This window comes from Cyprinus carpio, chromosome A8 (genome assembly GCF_018340385.1).
Source record: "Cyprinus carpio isolate SPL01 chromosome A8, ASM1834038v1, whole genome shotgun sequence".
NCBI lineage: Eukaryota > Metazoa > Chordata > Actinopteri > Cypriniformes > Cyprinidae > Cyprinus > Cyprinus carpio.
In genome coordinates this window covers 16,014,863-16,027,973 of record NC_056579.1, presented here as the reverse complement: position 1 = coordinate 16,027,973, position 13,111 = coordinate 16,014,863, and the positions used below count along the sequence as shown (strand labels likewise).

Genomic DNA, 13,111 nt, shown 5'->3' with positions numbered 1-13,111 from the left:
GATGTTTAAAAAAATGGACATTCATTTTTAGTGTTTTCAAACTGTTAGTGAAACTAACAATACTGACTATACTGATAAATACTATATTTATAAATAAAAAATCTCCAACCAGTGATACCAATATATCATGCATCACTAATATAGGTGACCTCAACAGATGTAATGCTTAGCAAATTCACTAATGTTTACAATTACAAAGGTATGAGTGTACTTTTAATTATATATACTACAGTGGCAGTTTACCTTTGAGACTTGACATCCTTCTGTAGTACAGGTGCCTTCAAAACTCACCACCTCAATTCACTTGAGCATAGATTTACATATACATAGAGACAAAGAGCGACACAGTTTTCTGTTTGGAGCCTTTAAACACAGCTCACTGCACATTTATCATCAGATCATGTTGTGATCATTCTTTGGGACTGCGGGCCACATTTAGCCACGTCTGCGTCTCAGGACCCCTTTGCTGACTCCCTCAGTGCCTGTACCTGTTCCTCCATTATTAGCTTTGGATCCAGAGAGTGTGGCTGCTGTCTCCTCCTCCGCCCTCAGGGAGAGCCATAGCTGGGCTGTGAGATGAAGTCGGGCAGGGGTGGTGGGGAAAGGAGTGCTGGCTGTGCTGTAATTACTCCATTGATATTCCTTCCACAATAACGCTGTCACTGCTCATTTGCATAAGTGCTTCTCCGCTCTCGCGGGAACAGATGAGCAGAGACAGAGGAGTAGAAACCTGGAGGAGTTTGGTTTTCAGTTCAGATTAACGGGTTTGGCTCGTGCCATCATCTGTCCGGATCTATCCCACTAGAAATACACAGATATATAATGGCGTGGGCAGTAGTCAAATGCTAGGATAGTAGAGGAGGGATAGCAGATTGTCCCTCACGTTGGACCATCAGTGTCAGGATGCTGATATGATTAAAAAACACATCCAAGGTGATGGTCATTGAGAGGTCTGTCTTGGTGCAACACAGCTGAGGGAAGACAGTTGAGATCACATGGCTTTATTGAAAATCTGATGTATTATTTCAGGAAACTCAACTGAAGTATATGAGTGGTTCACATGCTTTTAGTTTTTTGTTTTGAATGTTGGACTCTTTCACTCTAATACCACTCTGTCATGATCATAACGGGTAACAGCCCATAATGCAATCATATGTCCACAAGAATTCACCACAATGCAGTGTTGCAATGTAGAAGACTTAATAATTCATGCGAGATGTCAAAATCTTTTTTTTTTTTTTGAGAACATACAACCCCAACTAAGCCTAGCCATGATCTAAATAAATAAATAAATGTGACCCTGTCTGTGAAATCCAGGCTAAAGTCTCAAAATCTAATTATGAGATAACAAGCATCAAAGTTTGATTTCAACGATTAATTTCACTATGATTTCAATCTTTGACATGGCCTTAATGTTAAAGATATAAAGGTTATTCCACAGAATGTTTTTTACATCTTTATGAAGGATCATTTTATGTAAAAAACAATTAATCACAAAAAAAGACTGGGTTTTTTAGTTTTCAAGCAGTTTGTATAAAAGAGAGATGGAAATAGTAGAATATTACACTGTACAAATGATTTTTTTAAACTTAGCAATAAGTCTTTCTTTTAATTTTAACTCATTTTAATTTAGTTTTGCCATTTCTTTGTAATTAATTTAGAAATTTACTAGCAACTTCTGAGTAAAACTTATTTCTACCCCAATTTTCACTTCAGTGTATTGAACAGATAAAAAGTCAATAATTCAAAAATAACATATTTAGGGAAAAATATGATGAAATTTTCTTTTTATAAGTAGAAAAAAAAAACAGTACAACTCTCAGATCAACTATAACCCATCGCAACTGTACAGAAACAGCACAAACATTATTTCACTATTGTATATGAAATGTTAAAAGGACTACAGTTTAGTTGTAACAGGACACACATTTTACTATGAAGTGATCTCAAAGCCTTATTCCTATATTCAGCGAGTGAGAAAGCCTGGAGTGAAGCTGGATCTCAGTGATCACAGAATGTTTGAGTGTGGACTACCATCACTCCATTCCGTTCACATTCTCGAAACCCAACCAATCACTGCGGGTATGATCAAATACATTTTTTAAACAATGTCTCATATGGTTAACAAATCTGTTTATTTAACCCTGAATATAAGACCTTGTATTGCAGCCATCAAAAACATCTGCTTTGCCAAAATGGTTCCCAGTTTCTTTGACGGTGTGAGCATCTATCCAGTCTTGCCTGCACAGAGTGCACGCTGGGTAGATTTTGTGGATGTGTGCACCCATGACAGGTCCTCCATCTTGGTAGCGGGAGGTGTTCGGAGCCTTTATTTAATGTCACTGATCTTCGCCTCAGTGCTGGCGTGATGAGCATTGGTCATTGGCTGTTTCTCCTCTATTGCTTTTTCTGAGCAGGCTGAGGCCTCCGCTCTCTCCCCTCAGAGTCAGGCCCTCAGGCTCCACATCATTTATTGCTGTCAAGAGTCAGGGAAGGAAAAAAGATGGGGTGATGAGTAGAGGGTGCGAGAGATGGGGAGAGAGAGAGCGAGAAGGAGAGGCAAAACAGGAGAAAGTAGCGATTCCAAGGGGGACGCGCAGAAGCGAAACACAGGCGATTTAGTCAAATCTCAGCTGTTGAATATTTAATGGAGCCTGCAGTGTTTATTTAGTTAGCCTGTCGATTTTTAGCACACTGTCAATAGCAGGCTCGCACGTCGGGCCCTGATGATCTTTAGTGTCTTCGCTCCCTGGGGTCCAGACGCTAAACACAATTATGGATTTTTTTTCCCTCACTCTCCCTTTTCTCTCTCTCCCCCACCACCGCAATGTGTTTGATATTTTTACTGATCTAATTTGCAATCTGGTAGTTTATTGTTTGGCATTTTAGTGGCGCTCAAGTGGCGAAGCAAATTCGATTTCTGCTCATAATTCTTTATAATGTCATTAATGCTGTTAGCGCACAGGCGCGGGTCTTAAATAAAATAAAAAAATACGCTGAGAATCTGTCCACGGATGCGCACATTCTTGCTTTTATTGTCTCTCCTCCCACTTTCATTTCACTCATTCGGTTTTTAATTAAAAATCCTTGCTGTGGTTTTCTGTCATTGTGAAATATGAAATTATAGTTGCATTGTATTTCAGAGGAAGAAACAGGAAGCTAAGCTTCCACCGGGATGTATAGCAACATCTCACAGACAGACAAATTGGGAAAAACATCATGTAAGGAACATAAATAAATAAATGATTAAATGAATACCATGAGGGGATTTTATGTTAAAATAAAGGAGGGAATTATTCAAGCTACTGTTAGGATTTTCATCAAAACTTCAGCATTGAATCTCAGAACATTCTTCGAGTGGTAACATTTTTAGCAGTTTGTTTGTTGGTTCTTGCCGTTTTTATTCTGAAATGTACATTAATCTTCACATTTAAGTGTCCTATGCAAGCCACGCTAGACGTGCTTGAGCGCTAGCTGATGGGGAGCACGCGGCAGGTTAATAGTGATGGTGTGCCACGTGCTGATGGTGATGGTGTGCAGCTCTTGTGAGGGATCTATTTGCTGATGATGGATGAGCGGTAAGCCACCCAAAGCCTGCGATTTTCCACACTCAAGAGAGTCTGTCGGCTTTTTAAGTGGACGAGCACAATTAGCACTGAAACCAGAGCGCAGGCTAATCTGATGGCACGCTTGACAAAAAGAGAAGTAGAGAGAGGGGAAAAAAAGAAATGTGCTCTTTGCAACCAACCTGAAAAGAGATTAGAGCAATGGTTCCTGTCTACTATGACTGAGAATGCCAGGGATGGATAAGCATAATTGGGTGTTTCTTCAACTATGGGTACTTTTATGTTCCCAGGGATGATTTTTTATTGAAACTACATTCATACTACATACATAACAGATTTCAGATTATATATTTCCCCTTTTTTATTTTAGTGCTACCTTTAAACTTTTTACTATGCTTTCAACATGTAGTTTTACTTTTTTTTTTTTATTACATTTTCAGACAATATGTTTCCCTTTTTTTATTATAGTGTTACTTATACACTTTTTACTATGCTTTCAACATTTAATTTGACTTTTTTTTTTAAATGACAGATTCCAGATAATGCCTTCATGCATTCTTTTCAAATGCAATTTAGAAGTTGAATGTAGAAAAGTTTTTTATTTATTGATTTTTATGCATTTGTATATATATATATATATATATATATATATATATATATATAATTATTGTAAAAGATGTAATGTACACACATACAGTATACTCTTAAAAATAAAGGTGCTTCAAAAGGTTCTTCAAGCGATGCTATAGAAGAACCATTTTTGTTCCACAAAGAACCATTCAGTCAAAGGTTCTTTAAAGAACCATCTCTTTCTTACCTTTTTGTAATCTGAAGAACCTTCTTTCGCCACAAAGAACCTTTTGTGAAACAGAAAGGTTCTTCAGATGTTAAAGGTTCTTTATGGAACCATATAGACAAAATGGTTTTTCTATGAAATCGTGAAGCACCTTTATTTTTAAGAGGTGCTTGAGGTAAATATAAGATGTAAAAATTACAGATTAGAATTTCCTAGGCAATAAAATGACAGATTGTATTGTTTTATCCTTGCTGCAGAGCTAGAATTTCTAAAAACATTCAAATTAATCATAAAAATGTATTACATATAGCAAAGTGACATACAGCCAAGTATGGTGACCCATACTCAGAATTTGTGCTCTGCATTTAACCCATCCAAAGTGCACACACAGCAGTGAACACACACACAGCAATGCAAAAGGTTGTGGGTTCGATTCCCAGGGGACACATGTTAGGTAAAAAACATTAGCCTGAATGCACTGTAAGTCGCTTTGGATAAAAGTGTCTGCTAAATGCATAAATGTAAAACTTGTTGTATTGCCAGCCCAATACTTGGACCCACAACCTTAGGGTTAGGAGTCAAACTCTCTAATCACTAGGCCACGACTTCCTCGCTTCAGGCACTGAATATATATAAAATCATTAAATTTGAAATTTCAAAAGAAATTCAGAAATATATTTATATACATTTTTAACTTGTAATTTTATATCTATAATATGTAATTGCTTGAGCTTAAATGTTGCATCTTGAGTTTAAAAAATTGCTGCATGGTTGGAAATGATATGCAATTGCTATGCAAAAAGTGCAAAAAATGCTATTTAATTGTATTATGCATTTAGGATAGCTACATAAAATGCTAGTTATTAAATTAGCCTTAATTAACCTAGCAAAAAAATTGCCTTTTTGTGCCATAGAGTTCAAAAGTTTTGTTTTGAGAGTGAGTTTATTTCATGAAAGTCCACGGGTTCAAAAGTGCCCTTAGCTGAAGAAATAGTCTCTGCTTCTGTTGTGGTGGCATCATATGTCATTGCACAGAAACAGTACATACATTTTGTTTTTTTGTAAACAGTCAAAAATATTACAAATACAGGTCAAGGCTGGCAGTCGAACGACAGTGTATGAGTGTATGTGTGTGTGTGTGTATGTGTGTGTGTGTATGTGTGTGTGTGTGTGTGTGTACACAATACTCCCAGGATGTCAAGGCAGTGCCAACGGACCTATCATGTGTGGGGTGATCTCTTGGGCACGTCACAGCAGCTCAAGTGTGTTTCTCAAAAAAAAAAAAAAAAAAACTGGCTACACATCAAAGAAGGGCAACACCCTAGCCTGTCAGGGGTGTGTGTTTGTGTGTGGGACTTAACCTGTTCTCACCTGATACATACTTGCCATCGCTGGAGGGATTACCCAGCTGTAATTGAAGGCTTCTGTGTTGATGGTTATTTTAACACCTTGAGGTAAGAGCCAACCTTTGGACTCATTAAGCAGTGAGCACATAGTCTTTGCAAACACCTGAGGAGGCTTTTCAGAAGTACTGCACTCAATGTGGCTTCTTTGTATTGCGATTACAGCATAATAAATTAAGAGTTTAAGAAGAGTAAGGAGAAACCGCAGCGCCATGGGGGCCAAAACAAAGGAGGTCTCATATGGAGCCAGAGACTCTTCCTTCTTATCCAATTTAGACTCTTATATCTTCATATCATTGTCTCGTCCAATGGCAAATAATTCAGAAAGGATATCAGATGTAGATGACAGTGATTCATTGTAGTGTGATGCTCTTGGGAAAATGGTTAAAATTTACTGTGAAGGAATGCAGTAACAATTCTAAATGGTTTGATGGAACAACAAGTTCTGGACTAATAGACAACGGCTCTTCAGGCATTGAATAGTCAGTGGCTTCATGCGTTTATTTTTCTCTTGGTTGTTGGGAAATACTTCTTGCATACTTGGGTGTTAAAAACCAATGTAATCATACATACTGCATAATTTTTAAATGAGAATAAACATGCTGTCAAAATAAGTCTTGATGACGGGCCAATGTGTCCTTCAAATACTGTAAACATATTGTTTTGATTCTCAGTCATTCCAGCAATTGCTACTGGTACAAAACTTTACCACTCCCAATATAATTCATCCGGAGATGTTTTCCACAGTTTATGAGGCTCTTTCACTAATTCTCACACCCTTGTTAATTCACTGAATGATTTGCTTTTGATTACTTAGATTCTTCTTGTTCTTCCATGATGTCTCATGTGGTATTTAGTGTGGCTTCGTAGGGTAAGAGGAACTCCATCCATCCATCCATATTTGTTTTTGTTTTATCTCATTTTCTATTCTCAAATATCTATCTATCTATCTATCTATCTATCTATCTTTCTATCTATCTATCTATCTATCTATCTATCTATCTATATCTGTCTATCTATTCATCTGTTTGTCATTCGTTCATTCTATCTTTTGTGTTATTGTTCATTCTATTGTTTGTATGTATCTAGTGCCCTTCCTTTTCCAGGATTACGAAAGCATCACTCCTTCCCCATAGTTTTGCTCCATCTTTGCACCTTTTGACTGCATAATGTGAAATGACAATTAGACCAAGTCAAAAGAGCTGCACAATCAAAGGTCTGTGATTCCCCTTGGCAGAGCGGGCCCTTCTTTTAGCCAGTTTGTGCCAAACTGGAAGCAGATGTGGGCTGCCATAGGGCCCTGACCAGACTGCTAGAGTGTCTCAGCAGGGCCTCCGCTCCCTCCTGCCATGCACATGTCCCCCTCTCTCAGCCCGCACAGCACCACACACCACCATGAGACGTGCTGGAGCCCAGCGGTGCTGCCGAGCCAAGTCGCCACAATAAATGAGAAAAACTCTCTGACTGGTTTCAGTAATGACAAAGCCCAGAGCTGCGGTCGAGTCATAAGGTGAGCTAACCAATGCTGGAGTTGCCTTGTTTTATCACTTTGTTCCTTTATATCTGCCTTCACTCTTGTTTTAATTCTAGTACTTTCTTTCTTTCTTTCTTTTTGCTTTCCCATCTGTCTCGACACATCCTTCTCCCCCTCTTTTCTCCTCATCTCTGCCTTTCTCTTCAGCTCCATCCCTCCTTCTCTCCCCAAAGCGACTTTCTGCCCTAATTTGATCTTTGTGGCAGATCAGAGGAATGTGATTGAATTTGCGGGAGAGAGTGTGGTGGAAAAAAAGAGAAAAGAAATACATTCTGATTTATCCACTCTGACTGAGGTGTAGCACCAGATGTGTCACTAGACCTGGGCTGAAGGGGCTGTAGTCATGATTTTTTTCTTTTTTTTTTTTTTTTTTTTCTCTGGATAGCGGCAAATGTTTTAGGGCCACAAGTATGATGAAAGTAAATTAATTTTGACTCTATTATTATTAGGTTATGAAAAGTCAGCCTCCAAAATGATTAACCTTCATAACGGTTAGAACATTTCTCACAAAATCATCACAAACTCAGAACCAGTGGTGGATATAGACAATATTTTAATCTCTTTTCTAGTAAACATAGATATTCATTACAACAATAACAGTGTTCAGTCAGCGTGCATTACTGAAAAATTGGTGTTTGAAAACCTTGATGGCAGAATTAATAGCCAATGTTAAAAATTGAACAGCAATTTCTTACAAAAACAAAATAATGTAATTACACATTTTCTGTGAAGTCAGTGCCTGCTAGGTTATTTTTTTGTAATAACAAACTATTACTTTCTCTTTTTTTAAGTGTAATGTAAATAGTTTTGTTTGAAGCTATCATGATAGTTATTAGTCATGGTTAATCTTTGATTCATGAGCAGTCATTTCCATTTAGAGCTGTTATTTAATTTAGGGGGGGGAAATGTAGATGTAAATTTCATTGAAAGTACTGCAAGTAGTATGCAGAAATATCCTATAAATGTACCATTGTAATTTTCACAGATATTTGTAACCTGCTCCAATCAACACCAATTCAGTTGTCTGTAATTGTCTATATATATATACACACACACACACACACACAATTACAGACAACTGAATTGGTGTTGATTGGAGCAGGTTACAAATATCTGTGAAAATTATAAAATCTGTGAATATATATATATATATATATATATATATATATATATATATATATATATTATATATATATATATATATATATATATATATATATATATATATATATATATATATATATATTCCATCTGATTTGCTTTGTTCTGTTTATAAGAGAGCTTTCTGGAGGCATATTGTGCTCTCAACTTTTATTAACTGCAAATATGGTATTTGAAAATGCTACAAAGATTGGTTTTAAATAAGTTACAGTGAGCCAAATCTGGTTTTTGCATTTGCGTGAAACTGAACCTGTGGATTGCTTTTGACAGACTGACTGGCACTCAATACTATATTGGCCAGAACAGAGGGATGAAATCAGGCGTGGAAGAGAAAGGGGTGGGTGTGAATGGGCCAATAGAGTGCTATTGATTTGTTTAACAAATTAGCCATGATGATGGCAGGTGCGGTCGCCAGGGCAGGTTGCCGGGGTCAGCTCGTCATATGGTTGCTAACAGACATAATATTGCTCTGCGCTCTGATCTCTTCATACTCACACAAAAGGCTATAGGGACACCCCTGGGAAATAAGCTGTCTCTTTTTCTCTCTCCGTGTGTATGTATAGACCACACACACTCTCTCTTACACACACACACACACTCAAACTACCCATCACTGCCACTCTTCAAATTAACTCCCCAGAAGGTTAAGCTCCCTTGATTCATAATTATTCAGTGCCCTCTTTCTATCTCTCCATCCTTCCCATTCTCACCTCCGTCACTTCTCCTGAGTGGCACTTGCCTTTTGGTGGAGGACCGAGGGAATTAAATTAGCTTTACTGACCTGAGAAAAGCATAGCCAGATGACGGGCGAGGGGAATACGGTTTGATCTCTGTCTGTTTGCCTGTCACTCCCTCTAATCTAGCTGTCTATCTGTCAGATGAGAGTGTTATTGCACACGGACCTCTCTATGGACACGAGGCCGCTCCCCTTCCACGTTTCGTCCTTGTGATTATGTTACCAATAAACACACCGGTGGTGACGGGCATCCGTGCATGTCCCTCACAAAAATGGTAGACGAGGACCTTTTGCAAGCATTCCTCCAGTTAAATTTAATCTAATGGCTCAGGACACAAATCACTCCGAAATTCCTGAATGATGGTGTACAAATCCCAGCCAAGCCTGATCGCATTGTAACAGCAGTAGCTGTAGTTCATGCCGTAGTTCCCGTAGGGTTGCTTGGCATGGGGTTACATAAGGCAAAGAGCGAAAACAACCTCAAAGAGGGAATGCTGCAGAGCGCCAACACCATAGAGGTTTGTTTTTAAGAGTGGGACTGACATGAAGCCTTTATCTCTCTACATGATATACTGAGTCATTTGGGCCAGTTGGCTCGGAGGACAGCAATAATTTCACTCCCATATCCAGGATTTGTAAAAAGAAAGGCAAAAAGCAAGTTTTGTGTGTGTGTGTGTGTGTGTGTGTGTGTGTGTGTGTGTGTGTGTGTGTGTGTGTTTTATTCACTCTGAATTATTATTATTATGGCTTTCTGGTATTTTGTCCATTTCAGAGTTGATTTGTGATATTACAGTTATGTTGCATAGTTTATGATGTATTTCCATGTATCACAATTCAACCAAGCTCTGTTGGGTTTCTGAATAAATGTAGCTCTTTTTAATTGAGGTGAAGCATTTTATTTTAAATATATTATTTTACCACTTGTTTGGCCATATGATTTGGCAATAATCATTGATCAATACATTAATCTGGTTTAGTACAATCATTATGGTAAACTGTACAAAATATATATTGATTTAGTTTACAGTTTTTGGACTTCATACTGACACCTACTGGCCTGGATGTATGATGTTTACTGGCCGCTTTGCATTTATTTGCACTCTATTTTTCTGTTTTGTGTTAAACATAGTAGTAGTAGCTTGTTGTTGCCTGCATGACATCACTGATCATGTGATGTCAGAATAGTGGTTTTTAACGAGATTTAAATATTTTATGTTTAGTTGATTTCAATAGCTAAAACAGAAGACTGCTTGGTCATTCCGCTGCTTTATCTATTATTACTCTTTCAAGACCCCTGAGCATGAATGTTTGGCATCAGTCACATCTTTCTCTTGAACGTTCTCTAATGTAATGGGTGTACTGACTAAAGTCTGAGCTGCTTTCCCTCAGAATACCACTTAATGAATGCTTCTCACAAGCCAGGCAACAAGAGGCTATTCTGTGTCTCCTGATATCCGCGTTTGCGTTCACTGCATAAAGGCCGTGTTCAGCTCTATGCTTGCTGGGGTTTAAACAGTTACGAAGCCATTCCTGTATGGCCTACAGAGGATTAATTACCAAACTACACCCTCCCTTTGGGCCCTATTAAGAGATAGAGCAAACGTAAACATACTCACACATACACATCGACACATATGCAACATTCACACATTCACTGACACAAAGGGACACTTCACAACCGAGTACTCTAATATGTCGTCAATTTAGATAATGACCTGCAAAGAGATAAACTGAAGTGTGCATTGGAGGTAATTAGATTTACAAAGCTGCAGAGCTAACTCCAGGTGAAGACCAGTGGACTGTGTTTTTTTCTTTCTGTGTACCACCATTGCCAGAATGTCATGACATTAGTTGGACTTACACTATGAATTCTTGTAGTACAGCTTTTTTTAGTAATTGGTGGAGAATGCAAAGAAAATTTGAGGGGTTCAGCATGACTGGAAATAATTTCACGGGAGTGAGGGGTTCAGCATGACTGGAAATAATTTCACGGGAGAAAAAAAAAAAAAAAATGAAAAAAGCCAGGTAAAATGTCAGGTCTCCACAGTTTTTATAGTCATGGAACCCATCAATCGTTGTCAGTTTGTCAGAGATTTGGAGATTGATTGATTGCTCGTTTAGCTACTACTTGTAGTTGTACTAAATCAAGCAGTTATTTTAAGGCTTCAGACTAAAAAAAATTACTAGGTGGCTACTGGCTCCTAAAATAAAACATAAAACATAGGAGCCAAATTACTTTTTCTGTTTTTTTTTTCAATGATATAAATGACATTACTGATGTTATCCATGCTACAGCATATGTTCCACTAATCATTAATGAAATTATGACCAGACAGATTGACTAGTGATGCTTCAGAAATTTTCAGGTAAGATATTTCTGCTTATTAACTGTTAAAATTAACTTAAAACATGGAATTCTTGAAAATTACTAATGTATTTACATTTATTTTTAAGTTATTGTCAGTTGTTTCTTAGCCTGGACCCTGTATTTTGTCTGGCTAAAGGTTAACCATTTTTGTTTGAACTTTCAAAGAAGAAAAAAAAAAAGGTTGTAATTGGCACTATCATGTTGAAACTTTGCACAGGCTACTATTACACTAATAGGGCATAAACTTGATTTAATGTGGATTTTGTTCATTTGTGTTGTTGTCCTAACCGCATACAACTGCAAAACACAACATCAGTATGTCTTGAAAGTTGCTAAAAAAAATAGAAATAATAATAATAATAATAATAATAATAATAATAATAATAATAATAATAATAATAATAATAATAAATGCCTGTACTGGATATTGTGTCAGATCTTCTCAAGAAATGTCCTAAAAAAAGCTTACTTTTACCACATAGCATGAGAACCACCAAAGAAAAGTCCCTGCCATTATGTTTGCCTAATGAAATAAACAGTGCAGTCAAGCAAAAGAGAGAATTTTTGCCCAAGGGTTCAGATACTGCCAATCATCAGAAAGAAATATGTCTGGCCAGTACAGTCATTCAAAACTTTCTCTTGCCAGAGAGAGTACGTGTTGTGTTGGTTTTGCAGAGTGTGCTGTTACTACAATCGGGGTCAGATTTTTTACCTTCTTAATTAGATGAGGGACAGGCTAATTAAATCAAATTCATTATCCACAGGTCTGGAAATCAAGCGGCACTATTGGAAATCAGGTTAGGCTAGCCCTCATCCATCATGCTCCTAACTAACCAATTTACGGCCCTGACTTTTGCATGCCACGTTATTAGCTTGTCATAAACAGTTAGCTTTTAGATCCGTGAGTGGAGCCCTGATAGCGTTGGCGTTTATCACATTAGTTTCTAGCACTGTGTCAGCCTCTTTCAGCCCAAGATAAAGCACATAGCCGGTAATCACGTTACTTTTCACACACACACACACACACACACACACACACACACACACACACACACACACACACACACACGCACACTCCATAGACTTACAGTACAAACGGCCGCCACTTAAAACGATCCTCTAATTCACTGTAATTAAGACATACTACTTCAGCCGTTTGCAAATAAAGGCTCTTTAACAGTCTTTAAATGGAATCTTTTCTTTATAAAATGAATCAGACAGCACATCTATGCTGTTAGGATTTGGGCCATGTGTTTATCATGGTTCAGGGGTTTGCATCTTTACACTGAGGTAAACATTAACAGGTTGAAACAGCATTTTTATGTGTATACTATTTATCTGTTTTTTGGTGGGGGGGGGGACTAACTTTCCCATCTATTAACTGTCTATCCCATAAAAGGGACAGATAAAGCAAAATAATTTTTGTCATAATAAGATCTTATGGGTTCAACGTTGGTTGGGACCACTGACTTTTAATGTATGGACAAAGGTGGTTGAAATATTCTTCGTTATATCTTCTTTTGTGTTCCATGGAAGAAAGAATGTTC

General features: G+C 37.6%; 1 protein-coding gene across 2 annotated transcripts in view; it reads left to right on the top strand.

Moving 5' to 3' along the window:
- Nucleotides 1-13,111, top strand: part of LOC109094936 (LIM/homeobox protein LMX-1.2-like) — a 62,633-nt gene that overhangs the window by 19,801 nt on the left and 29,721 nt on the right. The window lies entirely within an intron of this gene.